Source organism: Somniosus microcephalus, chromosome 27 (assembly GCF_052327205.1).
Source record: "Somniosus microcephalus isolate GS21.2 chromosome 27, FLI_Smic_1.0, whole genome shotgun sequence".
In the NCBI taxonomy this organism is placed as follows: domain Eukaryota; kingdom Metazoa; phylum Chordata; class Chondrichthyes; order Squaliformes; family Somniosidae; genus Somniosus; species Somniosus microcephalus.
Window position 1 is genome coordinate 9,807,160 of NC_141013.1, and position 11,275 is coordinate 9,818,434.

The window sequence follows — 11,275 nt, forward strand, 5'->3', positions numbered from 1 at the left end:
TCACAGCTTCATCACCTCAAGGCTTGATTTTTCCACAATTCTCCTGGCTGGCTGCTCCTGCTGCACCTTACATAAACTCTAACTCCTCCAGAATGTTGAGGCTTTTATCCTATTCTGCACTCCTTTACCGGCATCCATTAATTCTTAGGTCCCCAGTATATCAACTTCTAATCCCTCTGCTGGAGGAAAGATGTAGAAAGAGAATACAAATCAGGAATTAGTGGTTTTGTGAAAAATAATCCACTGAATAATGCTGGACGTGAATTATTCAGATCTAATTCACTGGGAGGTTACCTATCCACTCCAGTCATGTATTTTTATACCGCACCTCTGGACTTAGCATTGTGGAAGACCTATTCGCACACCCTGACACAAATTTGCTGCTGTGTCATACGGTCAAATGGCAGCTGATGAGTTCTGGAAGCAGGCTGCTTTGTCTGCTTGTCATGGAATGGCAGAAAATGGTGGTCAACATTTTCATTCTTTTGAAATAAAGCAATAATCGTCAACAATTGGATGGTGCAGCAGACATTAGACAATTAAGGCTGGTACAAAATGCTGACACCAAAAACAACAGCTTAAAAGGCTGCCAACACTGGATGGTCATGTGCGTATGTCATCTTGTATGTTGTGCAATTTTAGAAGTTAATATTCAGTTTACACATAATGTAATACAAATATACTCTTTGAATGGCATATCACTTCATCATCTGTTTATATTGCGAGGAGGTTTCAACTCTGTAAAAATTGTTTTAATAAATAGAAATATAAAACCAACTCCCTTGATGACACAATGATAAATGCACAAGGTGATGTGGTACTGAGCCATACCGACCTGGAAGGTCGAAGATTCAATTCCCTCTCTGAGCTGAGTTAGCTGAATTCGTCTGAGGCGGCAGTTGGGGCTCTACAATTGACTTCAGCAGCTCTGGAGTAGGGATGGAAAAAAAATCAACCAGAGTAATTTTTCTTGATTGTTAACCAGTGACCCTTGCTGGGAAATGCATGTCTGTGGAGGCTGGGTGATGCCAGGATTGCTGTGATGCCCTCCACTATCAAATACCCCAGCAAGGAAGCACACCTTTGCGCCAAAGTAGCTACTGACACTCATTATCCGAGCTCACATAAAGAATGGTCACTGAAACGATGTACTTGATAGCTAGAGGCACCTGTGTAAACTGTACCTCTTCAAAAGACAGTGATCTCAGGAGAGATGGGGCAATTTTTTTTTAATTTAAGAAATACAAGACCATCGGATCCACCTTTAATGGATTTAATTTCAAAATGTTATTCATTTTGGATATCATTAATCTAGGAATGGGATTCACATACATATTAGGAATATTTCTTCAAAACATAATTCTCCTTTCTGACTAATTTCCTTCCCATCTCTCCTAAAGGTGCTGCCTCCTCGCTGGGGGTATGGTGCTACAGACAACAGGCAGCCTCTCGCCAATTTTCTCCTCCATTCCCAGGGGTGCTGTGGACAATTTTACGACTTAGAATGGATCAGGTATGACTCAACCTGATCCATTCTAACTAGTGGGTGGACACTCAGAAATAGTTCTAATACTTTCTCTTATGGGTTGACAATACTCTATTACAGATCCAAAACATGGAATACAATCATCCATTTCATTTGAGTGTCAGCCTTGGTTCAGTGGGTAGCACTCAAGCCTCTGAGTCAGAAAGTTGTGGGTTCAAGTCACACACCAGAGGCTTGAGCACATAATTCAGGCTGATACTTCAGTGCACTACTGAAGCAGTGCAGCACTGTTGGAGGTGTGTCTTTCGGAAGAGATGTCAAATCGAGGCCCCATTTGCTCTCTCAGGTGGATGTAAAAGATCCCATGACATTATTCAAAGAGCTGGGGTGTTCTCCAACATCACAAACAGGTTATCTGGCCATTATCACATTGCTGTTTGTGGGAGCTTGCTGTGCGCAAATTGGCTGCTGTGTTTCCTACATTACAACAGTGACTACACTTCAAAGGTGCTTCATTAGTTGCAAAACGATTTGGAACATCCTGAGGTTGTGAAAGGCGCTATATAAATACAAGTCTTTCTTTCATTTCACATTACCTGCTAGTACTGTACTCAAATTATCAAAAGAAAATAAAGAACTTCTACTTATGACATCCTCAGAACATCTCAAAGCACTTTACTGCCAATGAGTGGCTTTTTGAAGTGTAATCACTGTTGTTATGCGGGTGAACACAACAAACAAGTTGCACAGAAGGTTCCACAAAGGGCAAATGCGATGAGGGAATCAGTTAATTTGTTGAGGGAGAAATGTTGGGTAGGACAATTATCTGTTCTTTGAAGAGTGCTGATGGAATCTTTACTTCTACTTGAACAATCAGTTTAATGTTTTGTCTGAAAGATGGCAAGTCTTTACAGCATTCGCTCAGTACTGCAGAAAGGTCAGTCGAGAATATGTGTTTAATTTCTGAACTGGGGCTTGAGCCCACAAACTTTTGATTCCGAGGCATGTGTGATACCAATTTAGCCAAACTGATATATTTGTCGGAAAAACGGAGCTTCCAATTTTTGGGGGGATTCTACGATACGCAAGTATTTTTATCTAATCTAGCCCATTCACTGTTACCCGTAATATTAATTCAAGTACAGTTGAGATGAGATCTTAAATCAAGGCCTGCTTGATCCAGTGCTTCAGATGGTCATTAAAGATCCCACTTTACTGTTCTAACAAAAGCAGAATCTTCTCCCAGTATTCCCGGCCAGCATTTCTTCCTCAACCAACATCATTAAAAACAGATTAACTGATCTTTCATCTCAATACTATTTATGGGAGCTTGATGACTGCAAAACAGCTGCTGCTTTTGCCTACACAACAATGACTGCACTTCAAAGTGATCCATTACATGTTTTTAAATTCATTCTTGGGTGTTGCTGGCAAGGCTGGCATTTATTGCCCATCCTTAGTTACCGTGAGGTGGTAGGTCTTCTTCTTGAACCATTGCAGTCCATGCGGTATTCCTTGTGGTGGTTTGATACACTTCAGAGGGAAGATAAGAGTCAACCACGTTGGCGTGGACTGGAGTCACAGTGACTAGTAAGGATGGCAGGTTTCCTGCCCTGGAGGACTATAGTGAACCTGTTGGGTTTTTACAACAATCCAACAGCTTCACGGTCACTTTTACTAATACCAGCTTTTTATTTCCAGTTTTAAAAAAAACGGAATTCATATTCGCAAACTGCCATGGTGAGATTTGAACTCATGGCCACCACACTACCTTATATTCTAACTAGCTGGAGTGCCCGGCGGTGCCGAGGGTTTTTTGAGGGCATGTTGTTGTTGGAAGAGAGAGAGAGAGAGGGAAGGAGAAAGAGAGAGAGGGAAGGAGAGAGAGACAGAGAGCGAAGGAGAGAGAGACAGAGAGCGAAGGGGAGAGAGGGAATGAGAGAGACAGAGAGGGAGAGAGAGATAGAGACAGAGGGAAGGAGAGAGACAGAGAGGGAAGGAGAGAGAGAGGGAAGGAGAGAAAGGGGAATGGGGTGGGAGGGGGGGAGGGAGGGGGGAGGGGGAGGAAGGGGGAGGGGAAGGAGGGGAGGGGGAAGGGGGGAGTGGGAAGGGGGGAAAGGGAGGGGGGAGCCAGCAGACCCTCTCCCCACTGCCAGTGTTGAGAGTTGCGCTGCCGGCGGTTGGAGAAGGCTAGGCCCCGGGGCCTCGGGCACCCGCACTGACATGGCCCAGCCGAGCGCAGCGCCCCGGGCAGCCCGAGCTCCGCAGCCGCCGTTCGGCCGCAGGCCACAAAGCACCCAAGCCCAGCGCCGGCGATGGCTCCGCGGAGCTCCGTGCTGCCCCACCAGCCTTTACAAAGATGGCGGCGGTGACTACGCTCGGCTTAGACCTGCCCCGTCAGCCTTTACAAAGATGGCGGTGATCGCGGGCCGCTTGTTGAGCGGGACGGGAGGTGCCTAGCTCGGGCGTGGCTGGGGAGGAGAGGCCAAGGCTTCGAGGCCTGCAAAAATGGTGAAAGGTAGGAAAATTAATGAGGTTAGAGAAAATATGTACAAATTAATTAACTTTTTTTAAAAACAATTTAATTGTGTTTTAAAAGCAACTTTTTTTTTGCTGGAAATCTATATTTGAAAATAAACACACAGAAAGTGGGAAAAATAAATGAAGAGTTAGGAATCAAGATGGCGGCCACTCACCTCAGCTCAGAACGATTAGGCCCGCCCACACACGCAATGAAACGCCCCCCGTGACGCACCGATTGGTCAACCATCAGGTTAATTCCCTGTACGATTGGTGAACCATCACGTCACTCAACGCTAATGAGCGGAATGTTGCCGTTTTTTGAAACTTTTTTGTATACTGTCGGAACAATTTTTGTCTGACCAAAAAGTAAATACACCTATGAGAGTCCACTAATGATAAGCTTTCTTTTGATATAACATATGTGTAGGTACGCTCTATAACTTTTGATTGTATAGCCGGACAGACAGACAGAAAGACAGACGGAAAGACAGATGGACCGTTTTATATATACTAGCTGGGGTGCCCGGCGGTGCCGAGGCTTTTTTGAGGGCATGTTGTTGTTGGAAGAGAGAGCGAGCGACTGGGGGGGAAGAGAGCGAGCGACTGGGGGGGAAGAGAGCGAGCGACTGGGGGGGAAGAGAGCGAGCGACTGGGGGGAAGAGAGCGAGCGACTGGGGGGGAAGAGAGCGAGCGACTGGGGGGGAAGAGAGCGAGCGACTGGGGGGGAAGAGAGCGAGCGACTGGGGGGGAAGAGAGCGAGCGACTGGGGGGGGAAGAGAGCGAGCGACTGGGGGGGAAGAGAGCGAGCGACTGGGGGGGAAGAGAGCGAGCGACTGGGGGGGAAGAGAGCGAGCGACTGGGGGGGAAGAGAGCGAGCGACTGGGGGGGAAGAGAGCGAGCGACTGGGGGGGAAGAGAGCGAGCGACTGGGGGGGAAGAGAGCGAGCGACTGGGGGGGAAGAGAGCGAGCGACTGGGGGGGAAGAGAGCGAGCGACTGGGGGGGAAGAGAGCGAGCGACTGGGGGGGAAGAGAGCGAGCGACTGGGGGGGAAGAGAGCGAGCGACTGGGGGTGAAGAGAGCGAGCGACTGGGGGGAAGAGAGCGAGCGACTGGGGGGAAGAGAGCGAGCGACTGGGGGGAAGAGAGCGAGCGACTGGGGGGAAGAGAGCGAGCGACTGGGGGGGAAGAGAGCGAGCGACTGGGTGGGAAGAGAGCGAGCGACTGGGGGGGAAGAGAGCGAGCGACTGGGGGGGAAGAGAGCGAGCGACTGGGGGGAAGAGAGCGAGCGACTGGGGGGGGAAGAGAGCGAGCGACTGGGGGGGAAGAGAGCGAGCGACTGGGGGGGAAGAGAGCGAGCGACTGGGGGGGAAGAGAGCGAGCGACTGGGGGGGAAGAGAGCGAGCGACTGGGGGGAAGAGAGCGAGCGACTGGGGGGGAAGAGAGCGAGCGACTGGGGGGGAAGAGAGCGAGCGACTGGGGGGGAAGAGAGCGAGCGACTGGGGGGGAAGAGAGCGAGCGACTGGGGGGGAAGAGAGCGAGCGACTGGGGGGGAAGAGAGCGAGCGACTGGGGGGGAAGAGAGCGAGCGACTGGGGGGGAAGAGAGCGAGCGACTGGGGGGGAAGAGAGCGAGCGACTGGGGGGGAAGAGAGCGAGCGACTGGGGGGGAAGAGAGCGAGCGACTGGGGGGGAAGAGAGCGAGCGACTGGGGGGGAAGAGAGCGAGCGACTGGGGGGAAGAGAGCGAGCGACTGGGGGGAAGAGAGCGAGCGACTGGGGGGGAAGAGAGCGAGCGACTGGGGGGAAGAGAGCGAGCGACTGGGGGGGAAGAGAGAGCGAGCGACTGGGGGGGAAGAGAGCGAGCGACTGGGGGGGAAGAGAGCGAGCGACTGGGGGGGAAGAGAGCGAGCGACTGGGGGGGAAGAGAGCGAGCGACTGGGGGGGAAAGAGAGCGAGCGACTGGGGGGGAAAGAGAGCGAGCGACTGGGGGGGAAGAGAGCGAGCGACTGGGGGGAAGAGAGCGAGCGACTGGGGGGGAAGAGAGCGAGCGACTGGGGGGGAAAGAGAGCGAGCGACTGGGGGGAAGAGAGCGAGCGACTGGGGGGGAAGAGAGCGAGCGACTGGGGGGGAAGAGAGCGAGCGACTGGGGGGGGAAGAGAGCGAGCGACTGGGGGGGAAGAGAGCGAGCGACTGGGGGGGAAGAGAGCGAGCGACTGGGGGGGAAGAGAGCGAGCGACTGGGGGGGAAGAGAGCGAGCGACTGGGGGGGAAGAGAGCGAGCGACTGGGGGGGAAGAGAGCGAGCGACTGGGGGGGAAGAGAGCGAGCGACTGGGGGGGAAGAGAGCGAGCGACTGGGGGGAAGAGAGCGAGCGACTGGGGGGAAGAGAGCGAGCGACTGGGGGGAAGAGAGCGAGCGACTGGGGGGGAAGAGAGCGAGCGACTGGGGGGGAAGAGAGCGAGCGACTGGGGGGGAAGAGAGCGAGCGACTGGGGGGGAAGAGAGCGAGCGACTGGGGGGGGAAGAGAGCGAGCGACTGGGGGGGAAGAGAGCGAGCGACTGGGGGGGAAGAGAGCGAGCGACTGGGGGGGAAGAGAGCGAGCGACTGGGGGGGAAGAGAGCTAGCGACTGGGGGGGGAAGAGAGCGAGCGACTGGGGGGGGAAGAGAGCGAGCGACTGGGGGGGAAGAGAGGCGAGCGACTGGGGGGGAAGAGAGCGAGCGACTGGGGGGGAAGAGAGCGAGCGACTGGGGGGGAAAGAGACGCGAGCGACTGGGGGGGAAGAGAGCGAGCGACTGGGGCTGAAGAGAGCGAGCGACTGGGGGGGGAAGAGAGCGAGCGACTGGGGGGGAAGAGAGCGAGCGACTGGGGGGGAAGAGAGCGAGCGACTGGGGGGGAAGAGAGCGAGCGACTGGGGGGGAAGAGAGCGAGCGACTGGGGGGGAAGAGAGCGAGCGCCTGGGGGGGAAGAGAGCGAGCGACTGGGGGGGAAGAGAGCGAGCGACTGGGGGGGAAGAGAGCGAGCGACTGGGGGGGAAGAGAGCGAGCGACTGGGGGGGAAGAGAGCGAGCGACTGGGGGGGAAGAGAGCGAGCGACTGGGGGGGAAAGAGAGCGAGCGACTGGGGGGGAAGAGAGCGAGCGACTGGGGGGGAAGAGAGCGAGCGACTGGGGGGGAAGAGAGCGAGCGACTGGGGGGGAAGAGAGCGAGCGACTGGGGGGGAAGAGAGCGAGCGACTGGGGGGGAAGAGAGCGAGCGACTGGGGGGGAAGAGAGCGAGCGACTGGGGGGGAAGAGAGCGAGCGACTGGGGGGGAAGAGAGCGAGCGACTGGGGGGGAAGAGAGCGAGCGACTGGGGGGGAAGAGAGCGGAGCGACTGGGGGGAAGAGAGCGAGCGACTGGGGGGGAAGAGAGCGAGCGACTGGGGGGGAAGAGAGCGAGCGACTGGGGGGGAAGAGAGCGAGCGACTGGGGGGGAAGAGAGCGAGCGACTGGGGGGGAAGAGAGCGAGCGACTGGGGGGGAAGAGAGCGAGCGACTGGGGGGGAAGAGAGCGAGCGACTGGGGGGGAAGAGAGCGAGCGACTGGGGGGGAAGAGAGCGAGCGACTGGGGGGGAAGAGAGCGAGCGACTGGGGGGGAAGAGAGCGAGCGACTGGGGGGGAAGAGAGCGAGCGACTGGGGGGGAAGAGAGCGAGCGACTGGGGGGGAAGAGAGCGAGCGACTGGGGGGGAAGAGAGCGAGCGACTGGGGGGGAAGAGAGCGAGCGACTGGGGGGGAAGAGAGCGAGCGACTGGGGGGGAAGAGAGCGAGCGACTGGGGGGGAAGAGAGCGAGCGACTGGGGGGGAAGAGAGCGAGCGACTGGGGGGGAAGAGAGCGAGCGACTGGGGGGGAAGAGAGCGAGCGACTGGGGGGGAAGAGAGCGAGCGACTGGGGGGGAAGAGAGGCGAGCGACTGGGGGGGAAGAGAGCGAGCGACTGGGGGGAAGAGAGAGAGCGACTGGGGGGAAGAGAGAGAGCGACTGGGGGGAAGAGAGAGAGCGACTGGGGGGAAGAGAGAGAGCGACTGGGGGGAAGAGAGAGAGCGACTGGGGGGGAAGAGAGAGAGCGACTGGGGGGAAGAGAGAGAGCGACTGGGGGGAAGAGAGAGAGCGACTGGGGGGAAGAGAGAGAGCGACTGGGGGGAAGAGAGAGAGCGACTGGGGGGAAGAGAGAGAGCGACTGGGGGGAAGAGAGAGAGCGACTGGGGGGAAGAGAGAGAGCGACTGGGGGGAAGAGAGAGAGCGACTGGGGGGAAGAGAGAGAGCGACTGGGGGGAAGAGAGAGAGCGACTGGGGGGAAGAGAGAGAGCGACTGGGGGGAAGAGAGAGAGCGACTGGGGGGAAGAGAGAGAGCGACTGGGGGGAAGAGAGAGAGCGACTGGGGGGAAGAGAGAGAGCGACTGGGGGGAAGAGAGAGAGCGACTGGGGGGAAGAGAGAGAGCGACTGGGGGGAAGAGAGAGAGCGACTGGGGGAAGAGAGAGAGCGACTGGGGGAAGAGAGAGAGCGACTGGGGGAAGAGAGAGAGCGACTGGGGGGAAGAGAGAGAGAGCGACTGGGGGGAAGAGAGAGAGCGACTGGGGGGAAGAGAGAGAGCGACTGGGGGGAAGAGAGAGAGCGACTGGGGGGAAGAGAGAGAGCGACTGGGGGGAAGAGAGAGAGCGACTGGGGGGAAGAGAGAGAGCGACTGGGGGGAAGAGAGAGAGCGACTGGGGGGAAGAGAGAGAGCGACTGGGGGGAAGAGAGAGAGCGACTGGGGGGAAGAGAGAGAGCGACTGGGGGGAAGAGAGAGAGCGACTGGGGGGAAGAGAGAGAGCGACTGGGGGGAAGAGAGAGAGCGACTGGGGGGAAGAGAGAGAGCGACTGGGGGGAAGAGAGAGAGCGACTGGGGGGAAGAGAGAGAGCGACTGGGGGGAAGAGAGAGAGCGACTGGGGGGAAGAGAGAGGGCGACTGGGGGGAAGAGAGAGGGCGACTGGGGGGAAGAGAGAGGGCGACTGGGGGGAAGAGAGAGGGCGACTGGGGGGAAGAGAGAGTGCGACTGGGGGGAAGAGAGAGTGCGACTGGGGGAAGAGAGAGAGCGACTGGGGGAAGAGAGAGAGCGACTGGGGGAAGAGAGAGAGCGACTGGGGGAAGAGAGAGAGCGACTGGGGGGAGAGAGCGACTGGGGGGAAGAGAGAGCGACTGGGGGGGGAAGAGAGAGAGCGACTGGGGGAGGGAAGAGAGAGAGCGACGGGGGGGAGGGGGGAGCGACTGGGGGGAGGGGGTAAGGGGTAATGCGGGGAGGGGGAGGGGGGAAGGGGGAAGGGGGGAGCCAGCAGACCCTCTCCCCTCTGCCAGTGTTGAGAGTTGCGCTGCCGGCGACGGTTGGAGAAGGCTAGGCCCCAGGGCACCCGCACTGAGATGGCCCAGCCTAGCGCAGCACCCCGGTCAGCCCGAGCTCCGGAGCCGCCTTTCAGCCGCAGGCCACAAAGCACCCGAGGCCAGCGCCGGCAACGGCTCCGCGGTGCTCCGTGCCGCCCCACGCACTGACATGGCCCAGCCGAGCGCAGCGCCCCGTCAGCCCGAGCCCCGCCCCCCCGAGCCCCGCCCCCCCTCTCCAGGCCGGGCCTGAGGCGGCTTGAGCTGGCCGATTGCGACTGGCCAGGCCCGGTTGCTGGGGTAACCCTCCTCCCCTCTCCGCCCTCCCGATCTCCGGGACCGGGCCTGGGCCTGAGCGGCTTGAGACGGCCGATTGCGGCTGGCCGAGCCCGGTTGCCGAGGTAACCCTCTCCGCTCCCCCTTCCCGCTACCCCCTCCCCCTCCCGAGCCCCGCCCCCCTGCTAACCTGCTCGCTTCCCTCTGCCCGTGCTCTGTGGGCCCTGTGTGGAGGTGCGCGTGCGCCGTGCAGCGCGAATCAAGCGCGAGCAGCTTGTAGTGAGCCCAGCTGTGTGCCCAGCCAGCCTTTACCAAGATGGCTGGCCGCTGGTTCGGAATCGGGCCCAGCGGGACAGCCGGTGCGTAGCTCGGGCGTGGCTGGCAAGGAGAGGCCCCGGCTTCAAGGCCTGAGGCCTGCAGGCAGCAGACCTGGAGAAATCAAACAGATAATGGACTCATTTATTACACACAAAGTATATAAATGAGTTAGTTGGGCTCCTAAGTACCAAATTTGTGGTGGATAAAATGCCCTCCACACACAGACAAACTGGGGGAAAAAAATCAAGGGAGGAATCAAGATGGCGGCAGCTCAGCTTGGGTCAGAATGATTAGGCCCGCCCACACACGCAATGTGATGCACCGATTGGTCAACCATCAGGTCACTGAACTGTAGGATTGGTCAATCGTCACATCACTCAACTCTAGGATGGCCCGCCCGCACACGCGATGAACCCGCCCCCGTGACGCAGATATTGGTCGACCGTCGGGTCGCTCGACTGTACGATTGGTCGACCTTCACGTCACTCGATGCTAATGAGCAGATAATGAGCGGAATTTTGAATAATGAGCGGATAATGAGCGGAATTTTGAACGTTTTTTGGATACCGTGGGCACAATTTTTGTCCGACCGAAAAGTAAATACGCTTATGACCGTTCCGGAATCGTAAGCTTTCTTTTGATGTAACGCACGCGTAGGTACGCTCTATAACTTGAGAGTGTATAGCCGGACAGACAGACGGAAGGACAGACAGAAGTACCGCTTTTATAGATAAGAGAAGATAGATACGTGAGGAGCTTTGAGACAGGATATATTCTTCCGATCCATAATGCTCTTGTTCAATATGCAAGATGGTACAAGCATGGCATAATTGTAGTTGAAGAACAGCCAAATGCTTCTTGTTTTTTTCTTAAATTCAGAAAAGCTGAACGTTGCTTTTCTTTCTTCACTTTAGATTATGTAATATTTTAACAGGCTTCTAGAAATGGAGTGCTATGTTATAGTGGCTAAATTGTGGCTTCGCCATAAATCTTGTAAACAAATTTGTCAAATACTTGTAAGGACGGGTTTTAAGATTAAATTAAGAAACTATGGTGAAGTCATTTCCATTTCCCACGTTATTGGAGTCTCGAGAGATGACTGAAGCTGCTTTTATTCTATGTGGGACTTGCGCTAGCACAGCTGATTCTTGGAGTATGGGTTCTGCGCAGCCGGCTATAACTGAGATATAAACCTGCTGGATTGGCAAAGGCATTGTGGTGGAAATACGTGTCTTCTTGATTGTTGGCCTCAGTGAATCCTAGCAGATTTACTCTTGGGTTGCAATCAG

The 11,275-nt window shown here is 56.2% G+C and overlaps 1 protein-coding gene across 11 annotated transcripts in view; it reads right to left on the reverse strand.

The window, feature by feature from the left end:
• LOC147099958 (uncharacterized) overlaps window positions 1-11,275 on the reverse strand; it is a 93,940-nt gene that overhangs the window by 74,713 nt on the left and 7,952 nt on the right. For 7 of the 11 annotated variants that reach the window (XR_015073774.1, XR_015073776.1, XR_015073777.1 and 4 more), the window contains exon 2: window positions 836-928. The exons of the other annotated variants lie outside the window; for them this stretch is intronic. The gene's annotated coding sequence lies outside the window, so the exon portion shown is untranslated. The remainder of the gene's footprint in view (window positions 1-835; window positions 929-11,275) is intronic. 11 annotated transcript variants of the gene reach the window in all.